This window comes from Empidonax traillii, unplaced genomic scaffold (genome assembly GCF_003031625.1).
Source record: "Empidonax traillii isolate 1590-97213 ecotype Southwest subspecies unplaced genomic scaffold, ASM303162v1 scaffold394:size533684, whole genome shotgun sequence".
NCBI lineage: Eukaryota > Metazoa > Chordata > Aves > Passeriformes > Tyrannidae > Empidonax > Empidonax traillii.
Window position 1 is genome coordinate 224157 of NW_020955587.1, and position 12483 is coordinate 236639.

The 12483-nt window shown below is 36.8% G+C and overlaps 1 long non-coding RNA gene across 1 annotated transcript; it reads right to left on the minus strand.

Moving 5' to 3' along the window:
- Nucleotides 1-1016: 1016 nt before the first annotated feature.
- Nucleotides 1017-9209, minus strand: LOC114062272. The gene is made up of 3 exons (XR_003572331.1): nt 9198-9209; nt 4235-4237; nt 1017-1193 (listed from the first exon to the last, which is right to left on the minus strand). It is a non-coding gene; the product is annotated as an uncharacterized LOC114062272 (long non-coding RNA).
- Nucleotides 9210-12483: the final 3274 nt, after the last annotated feature.

Consider the following 12483-nt stretch of genomic DNA (forward strand, 5'->3'; position numbering starts at 1 on the left):
TCTTGTAATTGAAATAACTCTGTGGCAAGAAATCCTTTTAGAATTAAAACCAAAGGCGCAATAGGTTATAAATTCATTAAAGGCGGGGTTAAATTAAATGAGTTATATTAAGTGTTCTCATACTAGCATATTTTAGTCTGTGTTACAAAAACACATTTGAGATCTTGTGGGGTCTTCCCATTAGGCTTTTCAGAGCTAAGTGTGCACAAATGTGTCTCCTCTTATTCAGTGATATATACAGGATCAGCAATTGGTATGACAGTCCCCTCTGTAAAACTGATTTTCTCATGGTTTGTATAAAAATTTCCTGCATTTCTTTTCCTGTTTTAATATAAGGGCATGACTGTCTATTTGTATACAAATATATATACACACAACATGTGCCTATTAAGAAAGCAAGCAGATTATTACTTCCTTTGCTTTGTCATACAGACTCACTGTTTTTACGTTACGAGCACGCACACTTTGAGAAGAGACAAAGTTAAACTGATTACATTACTGGGACTCAAGCATTTCTACCTGCATGCTCTGTTACTCCTCAGTTATATTATTTCCTTTCTGCATCAATTTCATAGTAGGTGTTTATAAGACTTTTATTTTATTTTCCCCAGATAAAATACACACAAACCTTTTTTTCAGTGTACAATAGCGATTCAATTACTTTTCCAAGGCCTGCAAAGTAATTTTGCTATGGACCCCAAAGGAACAACAAACCACCTCTGTGCCTTCTGGTGTTGGTATACCATCTTAATAAGTAATCCAAGCAATGAAATCTACCTGTATCTAAGATAAGAATAACACAAATGAGGGACCAAGGGGGTCTTAGTGTCCTGAGCTGGAGGACCATGACTGTGAGACTGATCAAGTCCCAGTTGACTCCAAATTTGTGCAGGAACTGCTGCTCCAGATGGATCCCTACAAATCTACAGGATCTGATGGGATACATCCAAGAAACCTTAAGGAGTCAGCTAATGTCATCACAAAGCCTCTCTTGGTGCTTTTCAGTTGGTCTTGGGAATCCAGAGAAGTCCCAGCTGACTGGAAGTTGGTGAATGTTCTCCTAATTTTCAAGAAAGGCAAGAAGGAGGACCCTGGAAACTACAGGCCTGTCAGTCTGACTTCAGTGCCCAGTAAAATCATGGCAAAGATTATTCTGTGAAGTATTTAACAAGACCTGGAAGATAACACAGGCACTGGCCACAGTCAGCAAGGCTTCATGAGGGGTAAGTCCTGCTTATCAAACCTGATTTCCTTCTACAGCAGGGTAATCCACTTAATTGATCAGGGGAAACCAGTAAATGTAATAATTTTGGACTTCAGCCAAGTTTTTTATATTGTCTCTCACAGCATCCTACTGGACAAAACATCCAGCACACAGCTGGATAACCGTCTTATGTGATGGATGAGCAACTAGCTCACAGGTCAGGCATAAAGCGTTATAGTGAATGGGGTAACATCAGACTGGCATCCAGTCACTAAGTGGGGTTCTGCAGGGCTCCATTGTCAGCCCAGTTCTCTTCAACGTCCTCATTAAGGACCAGGACAGGGGACTTGGAGGAATACTAAGCTTGCCAGTGGCCCTAAATCAGGAGGAGCTGTTGGCAGCGAGGGAAGAGAGGCCCTGCAGAGAGACCTTGACAAATCAGAGAGATGGGCAATCACCAGCAGTACGAAGTTTAACAAGAACAAATGCCAGATTCTGCATCTGGGATGGGGCAAACCTGATTGTGTGTATAGACTAGGGAAAGAGGAAATGGAGAACAGCACTGTGGAAAGGGACCTGGTTGATGGCAAGTTGAATATGAGTCAGCAGTGCCCTGGCAGCCAGGAGGGACAACTGTGTCCTGGGGTACATAAGGCAAAGCATTACCAGCCAGTCAAGGGAAGTGATTGTGCCGCTCAACTCTGCACTGGCACAGCCTCACCTCAAGTCCTGTGTGCAGTTTTGCGGACCACAAAATAAAAAAGACATTAAGCTATTAGAGAGTATCCAAAGGTTGGCCACAATGATGGTGAAGGGTCTGGAGGGGAAGCCTTATGAGAAGTGGCTGAGGTCACTTGGTTTGTTGAGCCTGGAGGAGACTGTGGGGAGCCCTCACTGCAGTCTACAGCACCCTCATAAGGAGAAGCAGAGGAGCAGGTACAAATCTCTCCACCCTCATGACCAGTGACAGGACTCAAAGAGGCATGAAGCTGAGTCAGGGGAAGTTTAGGTTGGATAACAGGAAAAAGTTTTTCACCTAAAGAGTGATTGAGCACTGTAACAGGCTCGGCAGGGAAGTGATCATAGCACCAAGCTGTCTGAATTAAAGAAACATTTGGACAACACTCAGGCATTTGGTGTGATTCTTGGGGATGGCTCTGTGCAGGGCCAGGAGCTGGACTAGACAATCCTTGATGGGTCCCTTCCAACTTAGCATATTCTGTGATTCTGGGATTTTAAGACAGGAAAATAATAATACAGATTGTCATATAAGAACGGAACATCTAGAAAATGGTAAGGACTAGCAACAAGTTTACCTGTGGTCCAGACTGAAGTTCAGCATTTGGATAATCCTACAATGAGTGCTCAAGTGAGTTTATATTCCTGAAATACACTATCATCCTCTCAGTAAAGCAAAAACAACTGAAAATGCAAAGTACCTCAGAACTATTATTGGAATCCAATACACTTTTCAATTAAAATCAATTTATAATAGCCAGATAATGACAAGTTATTTAAATCTTTGAGTTATCCTCACATTCCTGGAGAGTTTAAAGATTCACCTAGTGAATCTTTTAGCTTTGTCATCATTTTATTTAGATTAATATTGGATTTTGTTTTGTTCCTAGTAGCAGATATTATTCAGAGAAAAAAAAAAAAAAAAAGGACAGACAGAGACACCTAGACCCCAAGAATTTCTTACTTGTGCAAAATAAAGAAAAACCCACAGTATTCCCACTGAACTTTTATTTAGGCACATACTCCCCTCCTGCAAATGGAGACAAAAACAGCCAAAATACTTCTGGATAAACTGTCAGCTCTCCAATTCAAATCTGCCTTGCCTTAAAGTCAGCAAAGAGTAAGCAGAAGTTATACATGCTCTGGAAGCAGTCTGCTGCCCATTCAAATCACACAAGATGTGCTTTAGGGAAGGTCAGACAGACTTCAGGTATTCAGATCCATTACGTTTCACACCAGCAATAGCTCTGTCAAAGGAGTCATTCTTTCCTTCCACTAGAGCAATCTCAGTAGTGTGCACTGAAAAAGAGATCAAATTCCAACACCAAGTTATAAACTTGAGAATCACTATTTATGGTCCTATCACTGTAGCCTGCTTTCTCACTTTGGACAGGTCAGCACAAATTTATCTGTACAGTATATGAAATATTTGTCGTAGCTATTTCTCCTCCCACACATGGCAATACAATTCCTGCTGTAAAAAAAGCCCTGGATTTTTGTAAATTACTCAAGATATTAAATAACACAAATGAGACTAGACCAATACGCCATTCACCAATCTGACCACTTGTTATGAAAGTCACACAAGACCTCTTTTGGTCCAGTGGAAAAACAATGAAAGACATTGTACATGAAGTAAAAAGAACACACAAAAAACTAAAAACAAACACAAAAACCCCACCCAAAACAAACTACCACAAAGAAGATTTGCTCATATTGAAATGATTAAGTTTGGACTCAAGGAAAGACTATCATACTTTGTTGCTTTCAATATCTGTACTTTTTCCTGTTTTATGTAATATATTTTATAAAATGCTTCTGCTCTTAATCATATGCATGTTATTTCCCAACACACCTCTCCTCCACATATTTAAATAGTAGAGGCTACAATGTTTCATTTTTCATTTGCCTATGTGTGTGTCAAGGGCAACCAAACACAACACATAAAAGCACAGCATGATCCATGGATATTTATTATGGTACATGGTTATTTATCCTAATAACATTACTACAGCACAAAATACAATCAAGGAGGTTTAAGATAATTGAGCTGATATGTCATTATGTACTAATTTTAAAAGGGTATTTGAAACAGTGAATAGCTTGCTCAAGAAGTTCATATTTGAATCTTTATAAGAGACACATAACTGAAGATCTTCAAGAGGTTTGGTTTTGAAGTTGCTGCACTTGGGAGAGATGGGGAGTGTCTCCCCCCAGTTTTTAATGACAGGCAGACTCATCAGACATGTTTAGTTTTCAGAAGCACAAACTACTACCGGTTCCAAAACCAACTCACTCTGGAAATTTGGCTAATGGCTTAACCTCTTGAATTCAGTCTTCTTGTCTGTAAAAGAGGGACAAAACTGAATATAAACTTGTTCTGAATCAGTAACCAGCATATATTTCCAAAGCACTGTGAATATGCAAAGTGTAATTACCTAATTATCATGTATTACGATGCTGAGAAATATTCCTAGTTGAATGACAGCTATAATAGTGTGGCTTTTGTGATTTTAAGAACTATCAGTGGGGAATGAGTTGTCAAAGAATTACATGGAACTTGATAACACTAGAGCAGTTTTGTTTTCTTCACTCTTCTTGTCCTTTCTAGATTATCCAGTCTTACACTCCACTTTTCCAACCTGTTTTCTAAGTGCTTAGTCAGAGGTGCTACTGTCAGGATGAGTGGTTTGTGTCTAATATTGCTCAGCAGGGACAAGAAACTGCCAAGTCTGGCACTTCTATGACATATTCTGTTACAGATTTGAGAACATCCATGAAATCCCAAGCATTAGTTATGTATCTCTTTTAAAAATAATATTAAAACATAATACCATTCAAAATATTTTAATGCTTTTTATGGAAGGCTAATGTGCAAGTGGAGGAGGCAACTGAAATGAGTATTATACTGGAATCATTTGTGCACCATTATTAATGGTGGTCAAACTTGAAATGAGAGATTTATGTTCTTGCTTCAGAGAAGTTTGTCACATAAAAGACATACCACTACTATATTCAAAATCCTGGCCAGCCATTCTACAGAAAAGGCAGTCACTCTCTTAGTTTTTTTGTCATTATTAATTTTGGTAAAAGTTTATCATAGTCTGTGTAAACCATGTTAGTTCTATCCCTGATCAGATACTCACAGTTTTCCAATAACTAATGTGAGTTTGTAGACTTAAACAAAAAATAAAGTATTAATTTATTTTACAGTGTCAATGCTACAACCGCTGTCTTCAAGTTCTGCACCAAATACGCACAAGCTGCCTAGAGAGATCCACTGTTTTGTTATCATAACTTTGATTTCCTCTTTCTGTGAGAAAATCCAGCAAACAAATGATTTCGAAATGAACGAGAATTAATTTAAGAAGAATATGTGGCCCAAAACCAAAACAAAATGCAGGCTGTTGAAACAGACGAAATGTGTTTGTTCTTTGGCTTTAACAAAAGTAACTACGCTTGTAATTTCCCAATAATTTGATATCTGAACATGTTCAGGAAGAGCTAATTAAACAAGGGTTTATCCTTAAGGAGAACACTGCTCCGCCAAAGAAATCAAGCAAATCAAAGCTTTCAAAGGCAGATGCATTTTTGAGGGTGCAGAGCAAAGGCAGCTTGCACCCTCATGCCACCCTCATACGCAAGTAGAGGTGTGGGAGGTTGACGTTGCAGAAGAATTCTGAGATTTTATTTAACTAAAAACTAAAGCCATCAGATTCTGGTTGCAAACTGAAAGCATCTTGTTAAAAAGCATGACACGTCCGAGGCTTTATGAAAACATTTTCTTGTATTTGCAGTGAGAAGAAGTCAAGTTATCTCAGATTCCCCTCTGCTGAATGAACCAAGTCATTAAACTGGCATTTGCATTGAAAGGCTTTTCACAGGGCTTTCTGTCAGGCCTTTCAAACAGGGATGAAATGAATTAGGGCCAGCTTACAAATGATGCATTGTTGAATGTATGTGGGAACAAACAGCCACCATTGTCAGTGCAGGTGGGAAAGAAAAATGAATAGACAAGGAAGCTCATGGAGATGAAGAATCTCATTATTAATGAACTGTGTGCACATCTTTAATGAAGTTTACCCAATAAAAGATGGATTTTCCCCTGATTCTCCACTTTAAAAATTAATTACCTTGAAAAATATACAATGGTGATACATCTCAGATTATATATGCTTCTCTCGCAACATTATACTACTAACTTAGATCTAGAAATACTCTTCGTACAAGTATCTCACAGGATTTAAGTATTTTAAAACTCAACTCAGTCTCTTACAGAAGTACCCTCATAGCCTTTCATTCAAATGAGGAAACTGAGGCACAATACCAAGGCAAGGATGACAACTTAAAATGTAGCATTTTTTACCTTCTGTCCTTTAGCTAAGTAATGAAACAGTTCAATTTTTATTAAGTATTTATTAATTTTTATCTTTTCTAAAGTAGGATTCAACAACATGCCCTAATGCCAAAAGTTTACACAAACAATAACAAAACCAGAAGCCACATGACACCAATGACACTGCATGGAAAATATTACCTTCCTGTCACAACCTTTTTCTCTGTAAATAGTCTCAGTCTTCTGCCACAGCTGCTTCATCATCATTTTTTCTCCTGTTGCATGGGGGCAGCTTTTATCCATATTTTTCTGACTGAAAAGGCACTCCAAGTCTTATTTAAAAACATTTCTTTGCCATTCTGTTGTCTTCCTCTTGTTTTTATCTTACAATGAAACATGCTTAGGCAGTATTTTTGAAATGTAGTTTCTGGATTATCTACCATTACATTATCTCCACATTTAATATTGGAAGTTGTTTCTATTTACAGTAGAAAAGCTTAATTCTACTAATTTTCAGCTCACAAACTGTATCCTCCTTTTCCTAAAAATATCATTACCTTCACTTGATTCTTGAAAACCACTTATTTTACTCTATGTCACGAGAGATCTTAACTGTTGTATAGTTTTCCTCTATGTGGAACTGATTCCCAGTGGATTTTAGTAGAAATACATCTGCAATACCGAGACATCCGAGCAACTGCCATCATAGCACCAAATATGCCATCATTACTACACCAGCACACCGATACAAGAAGTCTTGCAAGGAGATCTAAACACTTTACAGAACTTTTACTTTCACTGGAAGACCCAACTAAGTCCTTAAACTCAGAGGTCTAACTCAAGCTTCAAGTCAGGAAAGGAGCACAGGGTGTGAATCCCAAGGTCATCAAATTTAGGGTCTCTGAAGAGCCAGGATTCAGACATAGTTCTCCATACCTTGCAGACCTCTTAACTTTGTGTTAATTATGAATCTCTTTTGCTGCTGATCATCATGCATTCCAGAGAGATTATTTGAACTGAGAAGGTTCTAAGTTAAAGCACTATCAGATATATTTGGAATTTAATTAAAAATACAAAGCTAGCTTGATTATGCTTTTTTAAAAAAATTATTTTACTATTTAGAAATAATTACTTTTCACACTTAAGACACTAGTATTAAATTAGACATGCATCCATTCTTTGTTGTTCTTAATTATTGATACAAAGCTATTAGCCTTTTTCTGGATTTTCCCTAATGCTCCAAGATTTAGGATATCTCTATGTTACAGATGACTTGTCCAGATAAGTTTCAAATTATCTGCCAGAGGTTCAATCCAAATATCTTGATGGAAATCAAAGGTTAAAAATATTTTGCTTTAATTAATACTACTAGGAAATTGGAAAAGAACTGTCAGCTATATAAACTAATACTTCTGCAAAACAAAAATAGGGCGTACTAATCTTTCTGAATTGTTGGTAATCTGTCTCCATGTAGTTATACCTTCTTCACATCCTTCTTATTTCCTTTTGTCCCTAAGACATACATCACATACCTTTATGAACAAGAATGTATTTTGTTATTAATACACATATTTTAAACAAGTTTTATACATCATGCTTCTGTCTATTACTCTGAGGTACCCCATTGTGTCATGTTATATTATTATCTGTAGTTCTGGAAAAAAAAAAAAAGGTACTTTAAGATCAATCTTTTTTTTTTCTTCTTCTTTTTCTCTACAAACTTCATTTTGACCCATGGAGCATACTTCTTAAGATCATAGTTATAAAACATTCTAAAAACTGTTCTTAAGCATCAGTTAGTCTTCTTTCCAAACCCCCTCTCCTAGTTCAGCAACCTCATCTGTTTTCAACTCTACCCAGCTGCACCAAGAACTCGGCATGATTTCTACTGTTTTGGAGCTTTCTTTTCGCACATTTGTCATAATCCTATTATATTGTATACTTTTTAGTTCTGTCATGTTTTATTCTACCTGGTTTATGCCCACTGTAAAACTATACATTGTATGTAGGGTTTTTTTGAATTGTAGTCTGTACAAGTGCTAAAGTTGTTTGGGTTGTGGGGGCAGGGGTCACCCAGCACTACTGGCAACATCTCCAGCAGATGCCATCCAAGTTGAAACCATCTCTGGTAAAGCATTTTTCTCCCATCATTCTATAAATGGCTGTGAACTGAATATTCTATTTTACTGTGTGATTTGGCAATTAATAGAAGAATGATAACTACTATGTTTACATTTTATATCATGGGCATGCAAGTATGCCCATTTGCTCCTAGGAAGTGACATCATATTACATGAGTGCAACTTTTTTTTTATCACCCACTTAGTCATTCTTAATAAGGTCTTAAATATTTATTTTAACATTTCAATTCCAGGGACTGAAGTAGCCATATTTTAGTTACCACACTGTCAAGTTTAAATCTGGAAATGAGTAATTCCAATTAATCTTAAAAATAATAGTACTGAGCTCCTAACTCTGAGTTTGGCTGTTTCATGATTTCTTTTCATATTCTGGCAGCCTGATTATTGTCATTTCTCCATTTTTAATCTCTGCTCTAGCCAATTCCCTACTCCCTCAGCATTTCTCTCATGAGTTTAAAGAGATTCCAATGTATCCAGGAGTCTTATTCTTTGAGCACAATTTCCCTCTATGCTGGGCAAAAATTAGAAGTTCTACAATACTATCCTGCCACTAAAGATGAACCAAAATACATTGGCACCAAGTGTGAACTTGCTTAGTCAGTGATTTACATTAAATATCATCCTCTATTTGAACAGAAAAGAGACCCAGAATATTTGGGACAATTCTCTCCTCTTTCCTCTGGGATCTCTTAAGTGATCCATTTGTCCATAAATGTTTGTGGTTGATTGGTTTTTGTTTTTGTTTTTTTTAGCACTGTTCAATAAATCTCACTGACACATCACAGGCAGCCTCTGTTCTTTGAGAAAGCTGTTTCACATCTACCAGACAACAATTTCCCCTACTCTGTCTTAGAAAAGATTACTTTTATTTACTTAAATACAAAAATTCAGGTGACGATTATCTGTCTTCTGGGTACATATACTGGCACAATAGGTCTTACATTGGAAGACTTTATACAAAACTACTATACAGTATATCAATTTTTAGAGTAACCTGCATCCCTGAAAAAAACCCAACAAAACCTGCCACTACCCTCCCTTTCCCATAAAACAAGAAGAAATATGGCACAAATTGCAAACAGAAGTAATGGTCTTTATTTATGCTACAACGACACTGAGCACAAACCTGTACCCAAACAAGCCTCTACCAAACATCCTTCAACCTGCTTCCCTGTAAATCCTGTTGGCTAGCTTCATTCATCCAGAAGATGCATTCAAAAAACAACCACTTCAGTACACCTAGTTTCAGCCAACACTGCTGGCACCAACATGCAAACAAGACTGTTTTGTCTGTACTCTTCAAGGTCAGTAAGTCTTTAACAAGGTCTAACTTCAAAGAGTGAACATCTAGCACTTTGTGAACAAGATGTAATATTTTAATATCCAAATCAGTATCTGATAAAAATTTGCTGGGAAAAATCAGAAAGCTAAAAATCACATGAGCACACCTAAGCTCTTCAGTTCCAAGCTCATAAATAGCCCTGCTTTGCTTGCAGTTGAAATATTATATATCTCAGACAGACACGACTCACATATTGTATTATGCTCCTTCAGCTCAGACATATACACCCTACATCTGTAACCTCTGTGGTAAGGAATCCACTAAAAATTATTTGTTTGATGTTACAGTTTAAATGAAAGGTTCTGTTTCATTACTATGCACAGTCTGGAATGTAAAAAAAACCTCAAACTATCTTAAAGCCTTGAATATGCATAAGATCTTAAAAGTACGCCTCCCACCTCAGAAACAGACAGTAGTTCAGAAAAAGAGAGACTGAATTATTAAATCAAATGTTGAGTGCTCTGTCATATTAACAAGCAGCTAAACTAAACTGTAAAGATCCAACAGCAAAGGAGTGCGTGGAGCTCCTCTTCACATGAGTTAATAACAAGTATATGGAAGTGACACTCCAGAACCCTTAAACTTGACAGTAGGTGACAGAAAATAGAAAGGACTTTGATATCAAGCCTGCCATCTGTTTTTACAGCATCATATGTCTTTTACATAAGAAGTAGATAAGAGATGTAAATCAGAACTTTATTAGAACACCTGTTAGTGCACCAGGTACTAATCATATTGGTGATTATCAGTCACTCTCTGAGATGAAGTACCTAATATTAGGTGAGGGTAGCAAAACAGCAGTCAAACAACAGCTCTTCATCAGTCTACAGGCCAAAAGTTAATCACCTACACCTAGGTGTATCCATCTTTTACAAAGCCTGCATCTCAAAATAAATACAGGAGTGGCATGCAAGTTGTCTTTAAAAATGGGTTCATGATTACCTTAGATAAACAAATCATAGGTTTAGTAGGTTAACATATAGCTGCAAGCTATGCACTAGCAATGTAAAGACATGCAAGTTTAGTTTGCTGCAAAGCATTAAATAAATTAGTCTATTACTAAATTAACAAATTAGTTTAAATATTTTGTGCAGCTACCTAAACTAAAAAACTAAACATCACAACCCCCCACATACACAAAAATGCAACAGTAGAAAGAGCCACAAGCAAAGGAAAAAGCAAGCCCACCCTTCAGCAGTATGTCAGTCTTAAGTGTGCAAACACTGTAGTTCGTTATATTAAGCTGACATGAAACCTGTCAAGTAGCAATCAATCTATTGCTTCTACCCTACCAATTCCTGTGCATCTTTCAGACTCTGGAACAAATCAAGAGAGTTAACAAAGTAAAACAAAAGGTTTAACATGCCACATCAGTTCCTTAATCTTGTTCAACAAGTGGACGCTCAGCTCCCTTACTTGCTAGCAGAAGGGCTCACAAGGATACATTCGTTTTCCACTCACTGCTTCTTTTTCCCTTACCTTTTACCACATGAACACAAAAGAAACTCAGACAGCACTGAAATGCTCTAGCATCAATTTGTCCTGATGGTTCCTATGTGGATTCACTGAGTTTGCCATAAATACGCTATCATAAAAAAAACACACAAACACACCGCAACACCAACACAAAACAATTGCACTTCTTTTTTGACCTTCCATCCTGAACATTTCTAATATATTTGTCTTTTGAAAGGAATAGTTTTAGTGTTATAAGCACTGGGGTTCATTACAGTTTCCATGACCTCCCTATAATTAACCTCAATTACATTTTCACTATACAGGATCAATCATTGTTTGTGGTAAAGAAGCCTATTGCTATTCAGGACAATATAAGGCTATCCTAGTAACTGAAAAATAGTAATCGCTCTGTATAAATTTTTTCCAGCACATTTTTATAATTTGTTTCAGAATGTTGTTTCAGAATTTGTCTTTATCGATATGTAAGGATCATTGCAGCTAATATAATAAGCCACTTCAGAATGAAAACAGAGCCAGACACGAGTATTGCACAGCATAAGCACAGAGTATGCTGAGTTCTCCTAAACATATATCATCATCATTATGATAGAGTTAGATTTAACTCAAGATATTATGCAGTGCTCTATTTAACTTTTTTCTATTTTGAACCAAAGAGCCACATTCATCGAAATATACAACCTATTTCTGTATACCTGATTGACAAACTTGAAAACCCACCTTTTTAAATATTCAGAGCTCTTTGCTCTGAAGTTTGCTTTCAACTCCCATTTGCCAGTGATTCAATGCAGCTGATTCTCTAAGTTCTTCATGTTAACTTACCTACCACGAGTACACCACTTGGTATCACTGGGACCAATCAATTGCAAATTCCGTCACAGCAATTTTGTCAAGAATGAAGTTACCTGCAACATTACACTGTTATGCTACAAGTGGTAAGTTTCTTGTTTATGGAAATGGTCACTTTACTAGCACTCACAAAGAACAATAATGTTGAGACATGCATGTATTAAAAGATGTCAACTAATGGGGTTTTTTACCTGTTTAGGTTTCTAAGCCTTTTTATACTTATAGCTTATGTTGAGAAATTTGTGGCACATTCTGAAATACCAAAACATCATTACTAAACTCAAACTATTACTTTTCTGCTTAAATTGCTGTATTTAAAGAGCAGTTCCTTGTTGTAAGGAAAGAGATGTAGATTAGAATACTTTAACACTTTTCTGATTCTTTGTAGCATTTACTG